The sequence below is a fragment of the Microtus oregoni genome, unplaced genomic scaffold (genome assembly GCF_018167655.1).
Source record: "Microtus oregoni isolate MIOR12 unplaced genomic scaffold, Mior012 000015F_ref0000493, whole genome shotgun sequence".
NCBI lineage: Eukaryota > Metazoa > Chordata > Mammalia > Rodentia > Cricetidae > Microtus > Microtus oregoni.
In genome coordinates, this window is record NW_024543074.1 from 36,739,043 (window position 1) to 36,762,305 (window position 23,263).

Consider the following 23,263-nt stretch of genomic DNA (forward strand, 5'->3'; position numbering starts at 1 on the left):
ACTGGCAAAAGGTTTCCTCCACACTCTGGAGTGAGGCTCTTTCCCCATATTCTCCACACTCTGGAGTGAGGCTCTTTCCCCGTATTCTCAGGACTTTCCTTCTCTCTCGAGTCTCAGCTCACCTCGGTGGGAACCCCTGAAGAGAATCTTTTTTGTTTTGTTTTGTTTTTTGGAGACAGAATGCTGGGATTACAAGGCAAGTTCCACCATCGCTCAGCCCCTGAAGAGAATCTTAAGGTTGTTTCAGACTGAGTGTGGCGCTGTCTCCACCCTTGCCCCGCTGTCCCTGTCAGTCTGGAGTTGTGAAAGGGAAGAACGTCATTTTAAGCAGACTTTTTTTGTCTTCTTAGCACCATTCTCCATAATGTTGTTGGGATTCGGGAAGTGACACACCCCGAAGTGTGGCATTTGACATGCCCAGTGCTTTGAACTGAAGGACATTAGAAAGATGTCATGGCAAGGTATCTTTCTGATCCTTTCCTAGCCTTCTTTCTCCTACTTCCTGTCATCCTCCCAGGCAAGTCATAAAAACTAGAATTCCTCTCCACTAAAGCCAGCCATAAATCCTAGACAAACTTCCTCAGATGAGTTGACCAGAGAGGGTGTCTCTGACCTAGCCTGCAGGTCGTGAGACCTCACCTTCGGAAGAGGCTCTGCAAGTTATCTAGAAAGGTGTGTGAAGAGAGGTTAAGAATCTGAACAGAGCCGGGCGGTGGTGGCGCAGGCCTTTAATCCCTGCACTCAGGGCAGAGGCAGGCGGATCTCTGTGAGTTCAAGGCCAACCTGAGAGCTAGTTCCAGGAGAGGCTCCAAAGCTACATGGAGAAACCGAGTCAGGGATAAATCAGAACAGGCAAGCCTCTCTGGGTTTCCTTCTTAGGGGCACCCCCTTATATCTAATTACAGCTCTCCATGGCTGCTCATGCTTCATAAATGAAAACTTATAAAGCATACAGGCAGACAGTTCTCTCTGGGTTCTTTGAGTCTTCACTGCTGAAGGGAGCCTGCCACATAAACGATCAAACAAGCTTTATCCACCCCCAGCCCTTGTTAACTGGTCTTTTGTTACAGGACAGTTTGCGGTTACCTTGTGATAGGGAGGGGAGGGATCACAAACACATCTTTCCCTACCGGATGGACCAGTTCGAAGTGGAACTAGTTCTCACGGCAAAGCAGGTACATAATACATGATTCATTTATCAATCAATCTAGGGAGACACATAGCAGTAGATAATGGGGAGGGGCTTCCAGCATCCAGAGCTTTCTCAAGTTAGACTTTCAAGAGAAGAGAAAAGTGACCATGTGAGCTTGCAAATGTTTTGGGGTAGCCCCAGCTTTATTATATTTTGGGCAGAGAAAAGGACTCTAGATTCTCTGCCCCCGCTTTTTTTGAGACAGGGTTTCTCTGTGTATCTCCAGCTGGAATTTATTCCATAGACCAGGCTGACCTCAAATTTAGGGATCATTCTGCCTCTGCCTCCCTCCCAAGTTCTGGGATTAAAAGTATGTGCCACCACTGCCTGGTGATTCCCTGCTTTTGACACGTGAATTCTTTTTCTTTTTAATTTCCATGCAGAGTCTTTAATAGTGAAAATGAATTTATTGATCAGAGGAGTACAAGGACCTGTGAACTGTCCTTCAGCGATCAAAGGCAGAATGAGATTCCTGGGCACAGACTGGCAACAGTAGTGCCCTGGTTGGGCAGTGGTGGCGCACACCCTTAATCCCCAGTGTTGGAGGCCAGCCTGGTCTACAGAGTGGGTTCCAGGACAACTGGGGCTACACAGAGAAACCCTCTCTCAAAAAGTAAAACAAAAAAGTAGTGCCTTCTGCCCTCCTCTTGAGGCCTGATCCATGTCCTAGACCCTGTTGTGAGGGCTCTCTGCTATCTTTGAGGTCTAGCCTCCAGTTCTGGCTCTTCTGGAGAACCTCCCTCAGGGAAGGCAGGGCCCAGTTTGTCTCCTTGTGTGAGGGGCCCTGCTCTGCGGCCTGTCTTTGTGTGCAGCTCGTAGCTTGGCAGGCAGCTTTCCTTACAGAGTGGAAGAAGCGCTTCACATGGCCTTGTTGGGTGCGTAAGAGCCGGACTGCAGGCCTGCAATTGGGGTTGCCAAATCGCAGGGTTCTGGTGAGGCGCGGGCGGCTCGGGCTGTAGATTCCACTTGTTTAGGTTGTTCAGTTACTTGGGCCGCCTACTACAAGTTCTGGACTCAATATTTTTATTGAAATATAATGCACACATGGAGAAACACACAAATCTGAAGTATGCATAAGTGGATCCTCATGAAGTGAACACATTTGCAGCTAAATAAATCAACCCTGTCAGGCGCCTGGCCTCCTTCCGGTCGTTGCTTCACACAATATTTTTCACGAACAGGTGGAAAGACTAAGAGGTCGTGGTTCTGAGAAGGCTGGGGGCCTGACTAAAGGGGGGGGGATGAGGATTGAGGGTTATAGTGTGTATGCCTTGGGGAATTGTTGAGGTTGGGGGATGCGCAGGATTCTGATTTAGGGCTGCATAAATTTGCTTGGCTTTGTGTGATAGCAGGAGCTATTTAGAGGAGGCCTTAGGGGCATATTGTGGGCGGGGCGGATAGAATCGAGGCGGGGCCTAGGTTCTAGGAAGGGCGGAGCCAGTGGATACGGGGCGGGGCTTAGGCGCTCAGAGGGAATGGGCTTGCGCGCGCGCGCTCGCCGCCGGCGCGCCCCCTCTCGGCCGCCATGTTGGCTGGCGTGTGGGTGTCAAACGCTGCACGGGCTCGGGTCGCTCCCGCCTCTCCAGCGTTGCCGGCGGCTGCAGTCTTGCACTCGCGCGGGCCGGGAACGGAGGTGAGCCGAGACGCGCGGGACTTGGGGCGGGGGTAGCTCGGGAGCCGGGGTGGGGCGGGGCGCGGACCTTCCTTCTCTCCAGTGCGTGGACGCCCCTAGAGCACCGGCTTCCCCGTCGCTGGCCGGGGCGTGCACCGTGCGGCCAGCCGGACCCCACCCGGCTGGACGGCTCGCCCAGGCTCCGCCCCACCTGAGCCCGCTCTGGGCTGGGTGGACGCCCGCCTCCCTCCCGGCTGGGGCGCCTGTCCTTGCCTCACACCTCAGCTCCTTAGCCTTCAGTTTGGAGCAACCCCGCCCCTCCCCGGAGTGTGCGCTTCCTCGGCTCTCCCCTCGCCCCGGGTCGGAGCCGGCTGGCCTCCTTCTAGGGTCCGGGGAGTGGTCCCCCTTACCCACGTCCTTCTCGCCTCGGGGAACTGGGTTCCCCTACCCGGCCCCCACTCCACAGCACAGCAGGGACGGGGGCGGCGGAGCCAGGCTCCAGCTGCCTTTTGTTCCGCGTGGGATGGTAGAGACCCGGCGGCCCTGTTGGGCGAGTCGGGGTGGGCGAACCGCGCGTGGGGCCGGCCTCTTCCGGGAGACCCCCGTTCTCCGGTGTGCCGGCTCCCTCGGAGCGCGAGCCGAGCGCGTTGGGAGAGGCAGGCCATTCCTGGAGGAGTCCCGGCCAACAGGTTTTTTTGTTTGCAACCTGAAGTTGGCCCAATGGCTTTGCAGGGGAGCCGGCCGCCAGGGCTCCCTAGAAATCCCGGCCGGTTTCAGTCCCGTTCCTCGGTTTCGGGCCTCAGTCCCTCCAGCGGCCTCTTCACTTTAGTACTGCCTTGGGATGCGTTTGAAGTCTTGTGTTTCAGAAAGGATGGGGTTTAGCCATTCTTGGGATTTTGACAAGGGGAACTGAGGCCCAAAGATGCGTTTGCCCAAGGTCATCCAGTCAGAGGGTGTCAGTCACAGCTGGAAGCCCCATCTCCAGGGCACACCACAGCACTTACGGATTTCTTTAAAGGTGTGCCAAGGACTCCTCCAAATTGCTTGCTTGTTATTTTTAACATTGACACAAGAAAATGGGTAGGGAAAGGTGAAAAAGACACGTGAATCCTTCATTTGCACACCCCAGAAAATAACCTGTGAAAGAAGGGACCGAAATGATTGAATAAGGCGAATTTCTATGATCGACGTCCCCCTTACATTACGTAATTTAATGAAGACTTAGCGGGAACTTTGCGGTCTTGTAACTCTAGATAGACGGCGATAGCGGTAGATACTGGCTCCACACCGCAGTGATCGGCTGTGCGTTGGTAATCAAGCTTTCCATCTATATTTCGTTGGTAATGAAGCTCTCATCTGTATTTAAATGAGCATGGGAGGAACTGCAGTTTGCTTCTGAAGGGTGTTACTAATGACTGTGTTGGAAGCACCTGTAGGTCTCATCTTTGATTTTAAGTATGTTTGCTTTTGTTCTGTTTTGCGACAGGGTGTATTCCCGTCTGGTGGTCCAGACTGGCATTGAATGCACAGTGACCCGTCTGCCTCTGTCTCCTGGGTGGAGGGATTAAAGGTGTGGGCCACGGCATTCAGGATGCCTTTGTGTTTTTAAAGTTTGTTTTCCTAGTTTTAAAGTTAGGCTAATTATCTGTGACTGGGCTCTTGTTTTGTAAACATTAGTTGCAAAGTCCGGTACCACGTGGTATCAGGAGCAACTTTGTGGGGTGTTTGGATTTCCAAACCCTGAGATGGAAGGATTGGGGGTTCTGTTGAGATTGCTCTTCCCTGAAGGGTGTGTGGTGCCAGACATCTGAGTTACAAGAAATGTGAAACTTAAAAAAAAAATTGTGTGTGTGTGTGTGTGTGTGTGGGGGGGGGGTTATACACCTGTGCCTGTAGGTACCCTTTGAGTGCAGAAGAGGGTGTCTGATCTCCTGGAGCTGGAGTTACATTTGGTTGTTAGTTGCATGTGATTCTTTTGAGAGACTGTATGTGCTCTTAACCGGTGAGCATTCTCTCCAGCCCATATATTTGAAACTTCGAAGTGACTGTACCTGGCATGGTGTTTATAGTCTTGAAAAGCGGCCCATCCTTTATAGAAACCCTCTGTTGAAATATGGCTGCCTGTTATGTAATCTTTCATAATGAGGAGTGGATTTCCCAAGAGTGGAGATTCTGATAAGAGTCCTGTGAAAGTAGTTGAGAAGTTTTGGAGAAACTTTTAATGGCTTGTTTTTCTGGAAATGAGAGGAACTTCGTTTTTAATTTCATTAGTAGTGGTAATTTCAGTTCGTTGTGGACTAGAGCATGGGAAGAATGAATTTCATTCAATTGTACACTGATTGCAGAGCTTTCTTTCTTGTTGATAGGATGTGATTGACTGGTTTGAGCCCCTAGTGACCCTGAGTGCTGAATTCAGAGGATTTTTTTTCCCCCAGAGAGCCTCATTGTGTTATCTAGGTTGGCATGGAATTTGATTCTCCTGCCTCACCCTCTCCAGGACTGAGGTACCATGCATGGCCCTTGGTCTGCTGGTATTTGTATTTAAGCAAACTTAATGTCAAGCCTTGGCCAGCTACCTGGGCCCTTCTTCCTCTACTTTCCCCAGCCTCCCCACCACACACAGTCTGTTACTCTGGCCATTTTGAGACTGTGACATCTTTGAGGCCAGTGGTTGCCTTGTCTTTCTTTACTTTTCTAAGGCCTAGTTCAGCCTGTGACATACAATAGTGTTCAGTAAAGGTCTGTAATAAGTAGTCCTTTGGCCAGGCCAGGACAAAGTCTTTGATTCTGTACCATAGGCTCCACTGTTTAACTTTGCTCTGGCATAAACCACTACTGTTGGCCCAGCTGTATCGTGAAATTACTGTTCAGCTGGTTTCTTTTTTCTTTTCCTTTTTCTCCTGCAGTTTTGGAAATTGAACTAAAGGCCTCACACATGCTAGGCAAAGCAGTCTACCATGGAGTTATATTCCTAATCCTTCACCTGAAGTCAGGCTGATATGTATGTAGCTTTGGCTGGTCTGGAATATAGACCAGTTGGCATTTGTCACCATGACCAGCTAGCTTTCTTAGTTAAAAAAGAGATTTATATCATTGTTTATTATTTTATTACTTGTGTGTGTTTCTATGTGCATATGGGTGCAGTGCTCTCAGACTAGAGGGGGTGTGGGATACTCAGCTATGCGCTTCTGACATGGGTACTGATCTTGGATTCTCAGAAAGAACAGCACATGCTCTTAATTTAGTCATCTCTTCAACCCCAAGATTTATTTTCTTCCTTTTTTAGGGGGGGAGTGGGCTTGGTCTCTCTGTGTAGCCTCTACTGTCCTGTAGATAAGGCTGGCCTCGAACTCACAGATCCACCTGCCTCTGCCTCCCAGGTACTGAAATTAAAGATGTGTACACCATGCCTGGCCTAGAATTTTCTTTCTTAATTTGTTTATAGTGCCTAAAAATCGAAACTTAGGAAAACAAGTATAAAAAACCAAACATATGCGGTTAAGTGTGTATTCAGCCACTTTATCTAGAGGTGTGTTTATCATACCTGATCTCAGTCTGATGATTAAGAAAGTTCAGGTCTTAAGTCTTGGAAGCTCAGCCTGGCAGTGGTGGCGCACACCTTTAATCCCAGCACTTGGGAGGCAGAAGCAGGTGGATCTCTATGAGTTGGAGGGCAGCCTCTACAGAGTGAGTTCCAGGACAGTCATGACTGTTACACAGAGAAACCCTGTCTCAAAAAACCCAAAACAACCCCCCCAAAAAACCCCAAACCTAACAACTCGAAGCTCTTTCAGCAGCCTTTAAAACAGAACCACTTTCATCAGAGTGTAGGACTGGGATTAACAGCCCTGTGTCAGTGGAAACACTGAGATCTACTAGGTTAAGCTCAGGACTCAGGTAGCTGGTATTCACGCTGGTTTAATCTACTAGGTTAAGCTCAGGACTCAGGTAGCTGGTGTTCATGCTGCTTTGTGAGTCCCAGCCCTGGGTTCCATTTACTCTAGCTACTCTAGTAAAAAGTCCCATAGAGGAGGAATTCCTTGAAAGGCTGGGAATTGTGGATGAGTGAAAGTTCCTGGCTTTCCTTCTCCCAACCTTAGGATCTGTGGAAGTACTGTGATTTGAATGTCAGTATTTGAATGGGCTATATATGGTAGGTGTTTTATTTTATCTTATTTTTTTAAAGCATGCTTCTTTGAGCCAGAGTGCACTGGATTCTTCTGGTGACTCTCCCAGCACTAGCCTAGCCCAGGCAGTGTGCATTTAAGTGTGCATTTAAGGGTGTTCTAGATAGAGAAAGAACCGGTAACTGAAGCTCTCTCTCTGTTCAAAGCAGTGCAAGGAGTTAGTTGGTCCTTAGGGACTCTGGCTTTTGGTCATGTAACTCAGCTGACAAATGGAATTGGGAGAAACAAGCTTTTCCTGAGGGATGACTGGCCATCTAGGGCTAATGCATGATGTGAATTTAAAAGCATTTATAATTAATCACTTCTGAATGCAGGCTGCATCCTTCTGCTCTCACCCTTCTTTGGTAATGTCATTGTCACATTGCTCTCATAGTGCCTCAGAGAACCTAATGGCATACTTTGGCTGCCATAGCCTTGTGGCAGATTGCTTTGGAGTTGGGCACGGGGTCAAGTGGGCCTTCTGGCTGGGTGGGGTGGGACCCGTCCAGGCCAGTCCATCATTGAGCTTTGATTTGCTCTACCTCTAAAATGAGACCAACAAGGACTACTTCATGGAAAAGACACTCATCAACTCTCTTAATTTGCTGTGCATCTGGATTCCCTAGAGGCTTGGTTTCAGCTGGTTGCCAGGCTCCACCCCAGAGTTCCCAATTTAGTAGATAACACTTTTTTTGTTTTTTGTTTTTTCCCCCTCTTTTTGATAGGGTCTTGTGTAGCCTAGGGTGGCTTAAATTTGCTGTGTAATTAAAAATTATTTTGAATTTATTACTGCTTCTGCTCTTTAAATGCTGGAATTATAGGCGTTGTGCTACCATGCTCCATTTCATGTGGTGCTAGGAATGGAACCCAGCAGGCTTTGAGTATGCTAGATGAAATACTGTATCACTAAACTGCATTATACACAGCTTTGAGAAATGCACATTCAAGTTTTTTTTTAAAGTAAGTTTTATTAATTTTGTTATACCTTTTGAGACAGGGTCTCACCATGTAGTCCTGACTGGCTTGGAACTAGGCTGGCCTCTGACTCAGATCCACCTGCCTCTGCCTCCTGAGTGGGTTACCATGCTCAGCTATTATTATTTTCTTAAAAGCAAGTGTGTTTGTGTAATTATAAATATATATACATATATATATTTTAATTTATAATTGTTTTGTGTCTTGTGTTTGTGTGTGTGCTATTTAGGTGACCACAGTAGCCAGAAGAGGGCATTGAATCCCATGGAGCAGGAGTTATAGGTGGTTATGTATAGTGGTATAATATTTGTATTTAATAAATCTTGTCTGAAGACCAGAGGCAAAGCTAAAGCCAGTAGAGGTCAGTTAATGGTGACACACACCTTTAATCCCAAGATTTGGGAGGTACGCAGGTGAAACTCTGTGAGTTCAAGGACACCCTGGGCTATACTGATCAGTGCAGAAACAAATCCAAGTGGTGGTGGCCTACATCTTTAATCCCAGCACTGGGGAGTCACACAACTTTAATCCCAACACTGGGGAGTCACACAACTTTAATTCCAGTACTAGGGAGTCACACAACTTTAATCCCAGCATTAGATGGAATATAAATGGGAGGGGAGAGAGAGGCTGTTTAAATAGTCTTGATAGAGGTAAGACTTTTCTAGAGACTTTGCTGCTTTGCTTTGCTGGTTTTCGGGTTGAACCCCCAATTCCTGTCTCTGGGTTTTATTATTTGTGCTACAGTTATGAGCTATCAAACATGGGATCCAAACTCTCAGATCCTTTGGGAGAGCATCAGGTGGTACTCTTACCGCTAAGCCGTCTCTGCAGTCCCTATCTATTGTGTGTCTGTCTGTCTGTGTGCACACACAGTGGTGTGTATGTATGTGTGTAGATCAGAGGACAACTTGTGGGAGTCAGTTTTCTTCTACCATGTGGGATCCAGGGATACAACTCAGGTTGTTAGGCTTGGTGGCAAGTGTTTTACCTCCTGAGTCAGCTGAGAGAATGTGCATTTTTAACCAGTGTCTGTATGCTACTGATGCTGTCAGTGTGGGAACTAGTCTTTGGAATCCTGGCCTGAGGACGGAGAGAGAAGGCCTGTGAGGTGTCTAGCACCAATTGGTCATGCAGAAGAAACGCAAAATGTTTCTAAATATTGCTATGAAGATGGCGGCGTGGCATTTGGAAAGGAATTTGGGTTCTCTGAGCACTGTTCTTGTTTTTTTCCTGGTCATGATTTAGACTATGGTCACACGCATTTTCCATATGTGAGTGAGTTGGATCATTTTCTTTAAAAAGACCGTTATGTGAGACGGCAGTGACCTTCAGGATGGCAGTAAATTCTAGATCCTGTTGGAAAAGCAGATTCATCACCCCTACCCGTCTGCAAGGTGCTGTTTAGGCCTTACAGGGGTTGTTGGTCTTCTGGGCAGAACCCCTTAGGGTCATTAGTCATCAGTTGTGGTGTTAATGAAAGTCACTTATCCATTCAGATTGGTGTTTAGAGTTTGAGAAAAAGTTTTTTCCTCTTACCACCAAGTCTCTTGCTTTTGAAAAAAACCTAAGACTCAGAAGGGTTTGGCAGCCTGTACCACTTCTCAGTGAGTGGTATTTTTTGTTGTGTATGTGGAATGTGTGTTGTCTAGGATATGTTTTGAGGGGTGCTGTGGTGAATGCTTGTGGTGTCTGTTGGGAGTGCATATAGAGGCCTTTTCAGGTGTCTGTTGCGCTACACCTTGTCTTGGGAAGGGATCTTTTAACTGAACAGGCAACTTGTCATTATGGCTGGGCTGCCTGGCCAGTGAATTCTTGGAATCTCCTTTCTTCTCCCACCAATTCTGGGTTACAGGCATGTGCTATGCTCAGCTTTTTTTTTTCCCCCTTGGTTTTTCAAGGCAGGGCTTTTTTTTTTTTCTTGGTTTTTCAAGGCAGGACTTTTTTGTAGTTTTGGATCCTGTCCTGGAACTAGCTCTTGTAGACCAGGCTGGCCTTGAACTCACAGAGATCCACCTGCCTCTGCCTCCCAAGTGCTGGGATGAAAGGTGTGTGCCACCACCACCTGACATGCTCAGCTTTTTATATGGGATTTAAGTTCTCATGCTCATAGAGAATGTGTTCTTATCCACTGAGCCATCTCTCCAACTGATATTTTACAGCCGCTTGTGTAAAACTCAGAACCATATTGTTTTCTTTGCCTCACCCTGAGTTGTGCTGTGTTTTTCTGTGACCTTGCTGTTCCCTCACAGCAGTCTCAAGAGTGGCATTTCACTGATTTTGTGCCCTCAGTTTGGGAGAGTGAGCTTGGCAGTGTGCTTGAATTCAGTCTGACACTGGTCTGATTTTGAAATTTTATGAAGTCATTTCTATAACAGTAGCTCAACTCCCCACACTACTCAGGAAAACTATACTACCCTCTGAATAGCAGCCAAGAGGGACGGAGGTATGAACATTTGAAAGACGGTTTGTGTCAGTAGGCAGGATATTTGAAGTCTGGGATCAGATTGATGGGTGAAAATGAAGTGTTTTTGCTGACACACTTAGTCTGACCAAGTGGACAAAGTAAACATTGGTGAGAAAGTTAGAAGTCAACAGTGTGTGAACTGTGATTTCTATTTTTGTCAGGAAGCTAAGAATATAGAATAAGGGCCTAGAACGATATCTCAGTGGTTACCAGAGGGCCCAGGTTCAATTCCCAGCACCCACATGGCAGCTCACAACTGTCTGTAACTCCTTTTCTAGGGGAATCTGACATCCTCACACATACATTCTTTTACATGCAGGCAAAACACCAATGCACTTAAAATAAAAATAAATTATTAAAATAATCTAAACCAGGTGGTGGTGGTCTTTAATCCCATGCTTTTAATCCCAACACTCGGGAGGCAGAGGCAGGCCAATCTCTGTCAGTACAAATCCAGCCTGGTCTACAGAGCAAGTTCCAGGACAGCTAGGGCTGTTACACAGAGAAATCCTCTCTCGCAAAACAAAAAAACAAGTAGAATAAAAAAATATAGAAGAATTAGAGAGAAGGTAGGGTTGAGCTGCTGGGCCTTGGAGAACAAGGAACATTATAAAGCAAACAGGAAAGCTTTTCACATTGGGGCAACAGGGTTGGATTCCTGAGGTGGGCTTAGGTGTGGTGCCCTGTGTATGCATCTTTGTTGTGTGCTTTGTTGCATCTGTGTTGCTGGGGAGGGCACTTTGTGACTGAAGAGTTTGGATTTGATGTCCCAGGAGCTCTTATTCCTGGGACACCTACAAGTCATGAAGTCTGGAAAGGTACTTTTTGTTTTTAATGTATCTGATGGGACTTTTTCCCAGGCCAATCAGGGAGGGACCAATGATTTTTACAAGTGCTTAGACAATTCTAATTGTGTGGATAGAGCTTATCAGGCCCTGGAAGATTCCAGGAAATGGGAGTTAGCGAGAAGAGCAAGCCTAGGTTAAAGTAGGTGTGAGTAGCAAGCCCTGAACTCTCTTAGTCACTGGGAGTGGGCTGCAGAGAAATGATGGGGCAAATGGAGAAAGAAGCGGGTAGTTTAGCAAAGGGTAAAGAAAGTAAGAGGTGGTGAAGGGAGAGGTTGTGATCTGTTGGGTAATCTTTTCCACCTGAGCCCCAGGCAAGGAGCAGGTAGAGCTGGTTCTTATCTCTCCATCAAGGGTTCCTTCTCATACTCCAGATTGTTTTAATGATTTCAGCAGGCAGTATTTGCAAAATTTATTTATTTTGTCTTAAGGATGTTTTTGCCTGCTTCTATAATATATACCTTGTGCTTGCCTGGTGCTGTTGGAGGCCAGAAGAGGGCGCCAGATCCCTGGAGCTGTCATCTGGGTGGTGGGAATTGAACCTGGGTACCCTGGGAGGGCAACCAGTTCTCTTAACCACTGATCCACCTCTCCAGGCCCAATATTTGCATTTTTTAAGTAAAGTCTTATTATATATAGCTTAGATTGACCTAAAACTTGAGAACTTATGATCCTCTTGCCTCAGTCTTGAAAGTGCAGGGTTTAAAGGTGTGTGCTATCGTGCTCAGCAAATCATATGTATTTTTTAAAGTTTGTGTGCATTGGTGTGTTTACCTGCATGTATGACTGTATGAGAGTGCCAACTACCCTAGAACTGGAGTTACAGATAGTTGTGAGCTGCTGAGTGGGTGCTGGGAACTGAACCCAAGTTCTCTGGAAGAGTGGCCAGAGCTATCTCTCCAGCCATCAAATCATATATTTTTAGAAGTAAGTTTGTTCAAGGCAGTTGTACTGAAGAGTTTATAGCTTTGATATTTAATGTTACTAGTCACAAATAACAGGTGAGGTTTTTACCTATATTTAATGCATGTCATATCTTACAGTGTTTGGACAAAAAGATAGTTCAATTTTTGCCCTATTTGATGCTTATTACACACATGTACTATGTTTCCTGCTGGGATTCATGCGTGACTGAATAAAATTTAAGTCCCTGCCTGCATGTCTTTGGGTCTGTAGATGTTGACTCTTTTTTTTTTAATATTTATTATTTATTATGTATACAATAGTCTATCTGTGTGTATGCAGAAGGCCAGAAGAGAGCACCAGACCTTATTACAGATGGTTGTGAGCCACCATGTGGTTACTGGGAATTGAACTCAGGACCTTTGGAAGAGCAGGAAATGCTCTTAACCACTGAGCCATCTCTCCAGCCCGATGTTGACTCTTGATAGAGTGGGAAATAATGTCGGCCCTGGGTATGTCAGCAGGTAGGTAGAAAAGTAAAAAATGTTGTTAGACATTGGTGGAATCCAGGGTCAGAGAAAGCATCATAGGAAACAAGCCATCTGGAAGTTGAATCTTGAAAATATGGAGTTAATGGGGATAGAGGAAAGGAGCAGAGCAATGGTGCTGTGTTGTGCAAGGGCTGGAGAGGAAAAGGAAGACCTAGGCAGGCCTGGCAGAAACTGGATAAGATTGGGCTGGTGTGGTTTTCAGTCTTCTGGTGTTGTGAGTGGTCAGTGTTGTAGGTCCTCCAGCCCTTCCTTACCTGAACAGCTCTCTCTGCCGAAAGCAACAGAACTTACCTGAAATGGGTTGTTGTGTTAAGTAAGATCAGCCAAAATGCCATCTTTCTACAGGTGCTGGTCACCTGGCAACAGGGCTCGAGGGTCTGAGGCTTCTCCTAGAACACTTGACAGGGGCACTCTGTTTAGTGGCAGTGAGAAGGGTGGGGCTGAAAGAGTTCTTGTCCTACCCTGTTTTCCAGGCCAGTTTCCCAGGGCCAAAATGATAGTTTTTCATGTGCGGGTGCTGACATGACATGAATGCCCACACTTAGAAGAGTTGTGTTTTCTAGAAATCCCTGGAGAATTTTATGGCTATGTGGTGAAGATAAGAAACTTTCTGGTACGCTTGAGACAAGTGTCCCTCAGAGGCACTGTCCCTGACTGGGTACAGGGTATCAGGGAGATGAGATGATCCTGGCCTGAAATTTTTGGTATGGATAAGGGGAAAGCTGTTGGGGAGGATTGAACTGCAGGGTGATATGGCATGGTTCTATGTGTGGTGTTTCTTTTGGGTGCTGCCTGAGTTTGCTGCTTGTCCTGGGGGTTCAGGCCACAGTGCTGGTCCTGATGTGGATTGAGGAGCCACTTTTACCTTTACTGGCTTTTAGATCTTCCATATTTCTTTGCTCATGGCTCTGTCTCAGCCAGCTGTGATTGTTCTGAGCATCTCACAGCATCAGTGTGACATTGCCTCACCTGCCTCCCACTTCCTCTCAAGGACCTATGACCCACTGGGTGCTTCAGTGTCTTCCCTATCTGTAGAGTTAGGGGAGAATGCTGCCTCTTTGCACTATAATCTAGCATGTTCACAGGTTCTTGGACTAGGCTGTGGATATCTTTGGGATTGGCCTTTGGGAGGCCATTAGTTGTCCACTATAGATGCCAACATCAAAATCAGATCCTGTGCAGCTTTCCACACTTGCAGCTTCATGGACAAATCAGAACACTTAGCAGTTGGAGGCTGCACTGTTGCTTGGCAACAATGGGTCAGAGCCAGTGTGGGCGCCATCTCTAGATGGGGCTTGTGAGTGCCAGTTCTCTATAGGCCCCAGCTCTCCCATGGTGCCCACTCATTTTCTTTCTCTGCTTGTTCTCCCACTCTGGGAACACAAGGACTTACCAGGTCCAGTTTTGACAGTGTTCTCTGGGGTGGCTGAGCTTGTCACCACCTCCTTGTTTTAGCTCATTTAGCACTTTACCTCAGTTCCTGTCCCTAGACTCTTGTCCCAAAGTCTCTCCTTCTGTTCCTACCTGGCACCCATTGTTCCACATCCTCCTGACCCAAAGCCCTGTGTCATGTACTGTCTCTGATGCTATTTTAGGTGATATTGTTTGTGCTGTGACTCTTTGTTTCCCATTCCCCCCTTTTTTGGTGCCTAACTATAGTCTGTAGTATATTCTGGTACCTTTCTCTGGGTTTTCGTTCTTGGAGTTCATGAAAAGCGAGTTCTTATAAGGTACTTCTGGAGCCATTTCCATCAAAAGTCAAAAAATACACAAGCCTGTGGTCAGACATCTTGGTGCCAAGTACTCTTCTAGATACAGGGAATGTGACAGGAAACTGGTAGACTGCCTTCCTTGTAAAGACTAGCTCTAAAGAGGAAGGAAGAGAACCAAGAGAATGGGCAGTAACAGTATCAGGGTGCTCCTGCATGTGGGGGTGGACTCTGTTTCCTTTAGTCTCCAGGCTGGAGGTCTCATCTGCTTACATTGTTTTTGAAGGGCTGTTTCTGGAGCTTTTGTTAAAAGCATTTCCGGCAAAGATCCCCTTGTGTCCAGACATTGCCTGAACCTAGTTGATAACTGAAATTTCAACAGGCCTTTAGAGGGTTTGAGCTAGCTACTTCCTTGTACTCCTGCTTGGCAGTGTGAACTGGGACCCTGATTTTCTTCTGAAGGGCCTTCTATAGAGGGACATGCGTTAAGTAACTCTAAACTCCTGGCTCAGGGTGGAGACATTTGGCAAGAGCCTTTGGCATTTGACAGCTAAGGGCACTTGATGCTTTTATCTATTTAGAATAGAATCCAGAAACTTCAATTTGGCTTCATTATGGAGAATTCAGTTAAATGAAAACAGCATAATTTAGTGAAACTCATCAGCTTCAACATTTTAAATCTAGACTTCTCCAGTGCATTATTCTAAAGCAAACCCCAAACTTTATTGCTAATGGCTTAGATTTATATTTTTAATGGATTTGAACTTTCTACAAAAAAGTGAAGACTGACCACTGTCCTTTTTATTTGAGACAGAACTTATTTTGTAACCCAGGCTTGCTTGTGACTCAGTGATTCTCCAAACTCTCAGCTTGGACTGGGTTTATAAGTGTGAACACAACCATACCCAGCTTCTATTATGGGCCCATTTAATTCTTTTTTGGTTTTTCGAGACAGGGTTTCTCTGTAGCTTTGGAGCCTGTCCTGGAACTCCCTTTGTAGACCAGGCTGGCCTCGAACTCACAGAGATCCGCCTGCCTCTGTTTCCTGAGTGCTGGGATTAAAGGCGTGCGCCACCACTGCCCGGCCCCCATTTAATTCTTATCCCTCTCCCAGGGTGTCCTGTGTAGCTCTGGCTGTCCTGGAACTTGTTCTGTAGACCAGGCTGATCTTGAACGCAGAGATTCTCCTACCTCGTCCTCCCAAGTGCTGTGCTACCAATGCTGGGCTGCGAATTCTTATTTATCCATTTATTTTGTTTTGTTTTGTTTCTCTATGTAGTCCTGGCTATCTTATAACTCAATATGTATATATCAGATTGACCTCAAATTCATAGAGATTCACCTTTTTTGGTGTCCGTAGTCCTGAGATTAAAGGCATATGCTCATGGCCAGCTCTACTTATTATTACTGTTATAGATTTTATTTTATTGTATGTCTGGGTATTTTGCTTGAATATATTGTCTGTGTATTACAGTGCCCCTGGAAGCCAGAAGAGGGTGTCTTCAGTCCCAGACAGTTGTGAGCTGGCTGAACCTGGGTCCTCTGGAAGAAAATCTAGTGCTCTAAGCCATTACTCTAGCCACTTTTTTTTTTTAATTTAATTTTGAGACAGGGTCTTACTATGGTAGCTCTGGCTGGCCCAGAACTCAAAGAAATTCATTGACTTGCCTCTGCGTCTTGGTGGCAAATGGCTTTAATTCCAGCACCCAGGAATCAGAGGTAGGCAGATCTGAGAGTTCAGGGCTAGCCTGGTGTACATAGTGAGTCCAGTTCTAGAGAGCCTAGGCTCTGTAGAGAGACCCTATCTCAAAATAACCATAAATAAATAAAACATGATTTTAGTAAGTTATATGCCACCACGCCTATCTAATGCCACTTTATTTATTTATTTATTTATTTATTTATTGAGACAGGGTTTCTTTGTGTAGCTCTGGCATTGCTGGTGCTTACTTCTTAGACCAGACTGGCCTCAAACTCAGAGATCCTTGCTATGATGAAAGGCGTATGCCACCATACCTGGCTCTAATGAAGATTTTTATATGCTCCATGTTCAAAGCTGACTTTTCCAATTGTGAAATAATGACTATACAAAAATACTGATTTGGGTTGAATTTTGTTATCACTTCTATTAAGGCAAAACATTAATAAGAGTTGCTATTTTAATTTTGTTACTAAAAATTATTCATAAAATTTACCATTATAACCATGTTAGACTCGGGTAGAGGCTTGCCTGCGTAATCACTGATCTATTTTTTAACTCTGGTTTGCCTGATTCAGACATTCCCTGTGCCCAGCATCTTTTATCATGTGGCTTTCTGGTTGGCTTCTTTCCAGGTTTTTTTTCATGTTGTAGCATGGATCAGCTCTTTATTCCTTATTATTATTGAGTAATCTATGGGTAGATGACAGCTTGTTTACCTTCATTTGAAGTTTTAATTCTGGCTATTGTAAATAGTTGCTATTTTAATTTAACTACATGTTGCTTAATTTGAAATGTGGTGATAGGATACATGGATGAAGAAGAAAGTGTTACTTGAGAGGGTAGGGAGTGGTTTGTTTCTGTTTGTTTTTAACACACACACATTTTGAAGGAACTTACCTCTGAAGTGCAGTATGCATAATAAAAATGCATGGCAGTGCATGAGGGCTCAGGCCTCTTTGGGCTGTTCTTTGTTAGCTAGGAACTGCTGAGGATACTGCTCCTCTGTGGAAAGCCTCCCCTTTTTGCTCAAGCCACAGCTGTTGGGTTAGGATGAGTACAGGACCTTCTCAGTCCTGGGGTGGAGGACATGCTCAGTAGTCTGAGACTTTGCTTTGCTCTTGCATTTTTGGGGGACAGGCTTGTGTTTTCATTAGACCCCATGATGGAAAGGTTTGCATTCTTAGGTACCGAGGCGGTGCAATCACAAAGATTTGAGTTCAGCCTGGGGTGGGATTAAAGGCGCATGCCTTTAATCCCAGCACTCAGGAGGTAGAGGCAGGCAGATTTCTGTGAGTTTGGGCCCAGCTTGGTCTACAAGAGCTAGTTCAGGACAGGTTCCACAGCTATAGATAAACTCTGTCTCGAAAAAACAAAAAACAAAGACATGAATTTAGATCACCAGCATCTAGCGAAAGGTTGGGTGTGGCAACAGGTGCCTATAACCTGGCACTGGGTACATAGACACAGGTGGATTCTGGGGACTCCCCGGCCAGCCGATCTAGCCAAAACAGTGAGTTCTGGGTTCACTGAGAGACCATTTCAAAAAAACAAAAAAGGTGATAGACACCTGACATCAACCTTTGGACTCCACCCATACCTGACATTCCCAACTGTGACTACTGTTAACTGAGTTCTGGCTTATTCTGTCAGTCTGTTTATTACCACCACCCTCCCACTCTCCTACCCTTGGGGGTCCTGGTGGCTCACTGTCTGTGAGGAGACCTGCATTGCTTTTCTTTTTTCTAGGAGAGCTGGTGAATGCTCCTTCACTCCCTTGTTGTGGGGTTAGCAAGCCCTGAGAGGCTTGGGACAGACAGGAGAAAGTCTTTGTGAGACACAGAGCACTTGACAGCCACCTTGAAGTATTGTGGTAGCAGGAATGAGCAGCAGTTTGGGGTACTGTGGTACTGTGCTAGCTGTAGGTGTAGAGGAAGAATAGCAGGGTGGGAAGAGTAAGGCAGGATTGCAGAAGCAAACCATTGGCATTGCTGCAAGCTTGTTGGAGGCTTCCAGAATGTGGTACACTGGCTCTTTGGGCAAGGTTACTGAATAGTCACTGGGCCTCATTTTTTCTGTCTCCATGGTATAAAGGAAAGGATTACTTGCCACATATCACCTAGTGCATCCAGAGACTTTCCAGCCCCAAGTAAGAGCAGCATTGGATCAGAAATATCTTCTCTGGGTATGTGCTCTCCCTTTGGTAGATGGGATTGGCTGGATGACAGAGGTTGATCCTTTTTACTCCGTCTATTACATTTTTTTTTTTTTAAAACAGGAGTCCCCAGAAGAAAACAGGCCTGTTGCTTAGGAAATGTGTTTGCCTGAGGCCAACTGTGGTGCAAGCAGGGAGCTGGAGCAGGCTCTGGGCCAACCAGGCCTCTTTATGACATTCTGTGCTGTGCCTAGTCATTTCCTTCTGGGGACCTTGGCACTCATTCTGCATGTGGGTAGATCTGAGTTGTGTGAATTCCTGTGAATAGCCTTTGTGGTGGGAAAATCCTGGATTTATCTAATGCAGTGGTGCTAGATCACCGGGCTAGTCACAGACCCACCCCTGTGTAGAGATGCTAATCTTCCCCAAGACCTACCACAAGGAAGGTGGCAGGCACCTGTGCACCATGTGTCCAGCAAAAAGTACATTGACTATTTAAAAAACTCTTTTGTTAGACATACAAAAGCTATCATAAAAGATTTATAGACGTTTATTTAGAAAAAAAACCCCAACCAGTTTAGAGCTCAAAAGGGGAAATAAATATCCCCCTTAGCTGGAAAGCTCAGTCTGTGGTTACTCTCTGACCACTGAGGCCCTCGGAAACAGTTTGGAATAGCTTGGCTGAGGTTTTCTCTTTCTGTTGGTGATGTGGAAGTATGGTTTTGATGTGGCTGATGGTGACTGAGAACAGTGGCTTGATGATGTGCTATCCTGTGAGCCTTAGGCCACTTAGCTGTGTGCAGTGATCTAGGGGAAAGCGAAGGGCTGCCTGGGGTGCATCCTAGATAAGCACCATCTGCTCAAAGGAAGGATAAGCTGGTTGTCCTTGCTCCTATCTGTTCCTTGTGTGTTGTGTCTACTGAGATGTGGAGAGTGAGGCGTCCTCAGTTTAGCCCAGACCTGATAGTGATAGATAGGCATAGAAGTCTGGTGTAACCTTGTGCTGGTGCACAGACCTGCTTAGGATGTGCACTGCGTAGAGTTTGTAGAGTTTGTACACGGGGCTACAGGTGGGTCTACCAGAGGGAAGGCCTAGGCTATAGTGGACTGTGGAGAAGCCACTGAGTGTGAAGTTGGGAGGACTTGAAGAGGACCCTCAAAAAGAGAGGGACAGGCTTAGGAAGGCCTCGGTTCCTTGCCCTAGCTGGTCATTGTTGGTGCCTAGCTCCCTCCTCACAGCAGGGTGCAGAGATCATAGTGGGGTCTGGGCTGGCATCTAGGTTTGTTGGTTAAAGATTTTAATATGACTCTGGCTTTCCTTTTTTAAATTAAAAAAAAAAATGAAGTCAGGTGGTGGTGGTGGTGCAGGCCTTTAATCTCAGCACTCAGGAAGCAGAGGCAGGTAGATCTCTGAGTTCACGGCGAGCCTGGTCTATAGAGCAAGTTCCAGGACAGCCAGGACTACACAGAGAAACCCTGTCTTGAAAAACAAACAAACAAAGGATAGGACTTTGAATTTTTTTTTTATGAAATGTTCAGTTCTATAATGAAAGGTTATTAAAATACATCAGGAGGCTGGTGAGATAGCATTTAAGTGGTCCTCTGACTTCTAGATATGCACTGTGGCATGTGTGCCCGCCAAATAAGTAAATAAATGTCATTAAAAAAAGTATACTTTAGAAAGTATTTCCCTGGGGCTGGAGAGACAGCTCAGAGGTTAAGAACCATGGCTGCTCTTCCAGAGGTCCTGAGTTCCAATTCCCAGCAACCACATGGTGATTCACAACCATCTATAATGAGATCTGGTGTCTTCTTCTGGTGTGCAGGCACATGGAGGAGGGACCTTGTATACATAATAAATAATTTTTTTTTTTTTAAAAAAAGCCGGGTGGTGGTGGTGCACGCCTTTAATCCTAGCACCCGGGAGACAGAGGCAGGTGGATCTTTGAGTTTGAGGCCTGTCTGGTCTACAAAGCAAGTTTCAGAACAGCCAGAGCTAAACAGTGAAACCCTGTCTTGATAAACCAAAGGGGAAGGGGGAGAATTTCCTTTCAGTCCTGATCACCTGTGTTCTGCCTGCCATTTTCCTTGGTAACTACTTGGTAGTATAGTACCCTTCCAGTAGTGTTCATGTAAATATAACATGGTCCTGTGGGTTTTTTCTTCTTTATTTTTGGGACAGAGCTCACTGAGTAGCACTGGTTGCCTCCGCTTGCCTCTCTGCCTCCTGAATGTTGGGATTAAAAATATGTTCACTAAACCCAGCTCTTTTCCTCCTTTTTATTGGATAAAGATAGCATATTGTCTATAAACCTCAACATTCTCATTTTCTCTCTCTCCATTTTGAATTTTTTTTTTTTTGCTTGCTATTTTTTTGGGGACAGAGTCTCGCTGTGTAGCCCTGGATAGCCTGGAACTCACAGCGATGAGATAGGATCAAGAGTGTGCTAAGTTGTGTGTGTGTGTTTGTGTGCTCGTGTGTGTGCGTGCTCGTGTGTGTGCATGCTCGTGTGTGTGCATGCTCGTGTGTGTGCATGCTCGTGTGTGTGCATGCTTGTGTGTGTGCATGCTTGCACATTCGCACAGTCCTAGGGATTTGCTGATGTGCTTGCTCATATACTTAGGGAGGCTAGAGGTCAGCATCTGGTGTCTTTCTCTCACTTTCTGTCTTACTTATTTAATTATTATTATTATTACATTTATTGATTGTATCTTCTATGGAGGTCAGAAGACAACTTGGGAGTTGCTTCTCTTTTTGTACTGTGTGGGTTCTAGGGATTTAACTAAAAAAATCAAGCCTGGTGGCAGGCATCTTTACCTAGAGACTTTCGACAGATTACCCAGTTTTTCTCCCGAGTGTCCACATTGCCTTCCCACCAGCAATGTAGCTCTTATTTCCCCCACAGCCTTGCCAGCCTCAGGTCTAGTCGCATGTTTAGAATCCTACCAACCTAGCAAGTGTAAACAGTATCCCAATATAGTTTAATTTGCATTTTTATGAAATTGAGCTTATCATACCATCACATGGTGAAGGACTGTGTATATATTTTTAATTTTTAAAGATTTATTTTTTCTTTTTCTTTTTGGAGGCAGGGTCTCACTATGTAGTACTGGCTGCCCTGGAACTCACTGTATAAACCAGACTGGCTCAAACTCAACAAAGGTTTGTTTGCCTCTGTTTCCCAAGTGCTGGGATTAAAGGAGTGAGCCTCTATGTCTGGTTAAGATTTATTTTTTTACTGTGTACATATGTGTGTCTGGAGTCCAGAAGAGGCCGTTGGGCATTGGAGTTCCTTGGTGCTAGAGTTAAACGTGGTTGTGGGTCACCCGATGTGAGTGTAGGGAATTGAATATTGGTCCTTTGGAAGAAAAACCAGTGTTCTTACTGCTGAACCATCTCTCGAGACTCTTGGGTTTCTGATCCTAACACTTCCACCATACCCAGTTTTATGTTTTGTGCATAAAACTCTATTTGTGGATCATAGGCTGGTTGTGTTATGAGTTGCAGAACTTAATCAGAACCGAACTGGAGTTGAGGTCTGGTGGTCCCATATGTGACTTATTAGTGAGCACAATGCCTCCCTCATCAGCACTGGCTCCATTTAGTTCATGAAGTGCTTCCCCAGCAGAGTCTCAGACCCAGTGCTTGGGGCTACTTGAGTCAGCTCTGTGCACATAGTGCTTAGCACTCGGGTAGGTAGTAGACACTGACCTAAGTACATGTGAACAGCAGGAGAGGAGCTGTGGCTTTGCTGTAGGCTCTTGAGGTCTTGGGTTCTCTTGGGAGGCATATGAAGACATTTCAAGACAACCCAGTTCTCATGGTCTTGTTCTCCCCAGCACAGCTCAAAGGAGAGAGGAGCTGGAGTGAGAGAGGCCAATGTGCAGCCACCCACATTTTGTGGACAAATCAGCTGTTCTTTGTTGGCCTCACTGCTGGAGTTTCTAAAGCAGAGTGGTTTATGTCTGGGCACAGGAAGAAGCCACTGGGCATGTAGATCTGTGTAAATTGCATTTGTCAGTGCTGGAAATGCACCCTTAGATTATTATTTTTCCAAGCAAAGTGGGACAATGACAGTGTACACACTGAATAAAAACATTTGGCCAATGAATATAAAACCAAAAGGAAAATAACAACTTTGATTTCCTTTTGATACTTTGTTTTGACATTTGGCAGCATACTTCTAATCTTTTAAGAATTACAAAAAAAATATGGTATGCAAACTTCTGTTTGTTTATGCTTGTTAAATTTAGTGTGAAATAGACTAAAAAAAATTCTCCTGTTCCATGTTAGCCTGCTGTTTTGCTTTTCTTCTGGAGGGGTATGGTGAAGGGATAGAAGAGGCCAATCAGAACCCTTCAGGGTACTGGGGATTCCTGTAACAGAAGCAAGTGCTGTTAGCCTTTCTCTCCCTAACTCCCAAGCCCTAACTTTACTGATGCTTGAGGACTGGTCCCATTTTATAAATTAATTTCCTGGTGGTGACTAATGGTGGGTAGATAGTAATCTTGAATTGTTTTAAAGCTGTAACAATATCTGTATATCATGATAGGCTTTTTTGTTTTGTTTTTGAGACAAGATCTGTATATCTGAGACTAAATTGGCCTGGAGTTTACTATGTAGATCATACTGGCCTTACACTCATGACATTACTACATAAACCTCCTGAGTGATGTACAGACAACCAGTTTTATGTTTTTGTTCTTGATAGGCACGTTTTATACTCAGGGTGAGCTCTTAATGGGCCTTGCTTTGGAAATTTGGTGAGGGTATGAAGGGTTAGTGAGCTCATAGTGGGGAGGATGGGAAGAATGTGAGTAGGTAGACTGGATCCATGACCGTGAGGTGTCACCCATTCTTGTAGTAGATGTATACCAGGCACTTGGCCAGGCTTGGTTTGAATCAGTGTGGAGATTGTCCCCTAACAGTCTCAGTTCTGGAGTTGCAGGAGGAAAGAGGGAGGGTGCAGACAGTGCTGGAAGTCTAGG

General features: G+C 45.6%; 1 protein-coding gene across 4 annotated transcripts in view; it reads left to right on the top strand.

The window, feature by feature from the left end:
- Window positions 1-2,699: 2,699 nt before the first annotated feature.
- Window positions 2,700-23,263, top strand: part of Epn2 (epsin 2) — a 64,841-nt gene continuing 44,277 nt past the window's right edge. For all 4 annotated transcript variants that reach the window (XM_041664637.1, XM_041664638.1, XM_041664639.1 and 1 more), the window contains exon 1: window positions 2,700-2,825. The gene's annotated coding sequence lies outside the window, so the exon portion shown is untranslated. The remainder of the gene's footprint in view (window positions 2,826-23,263) is intronic.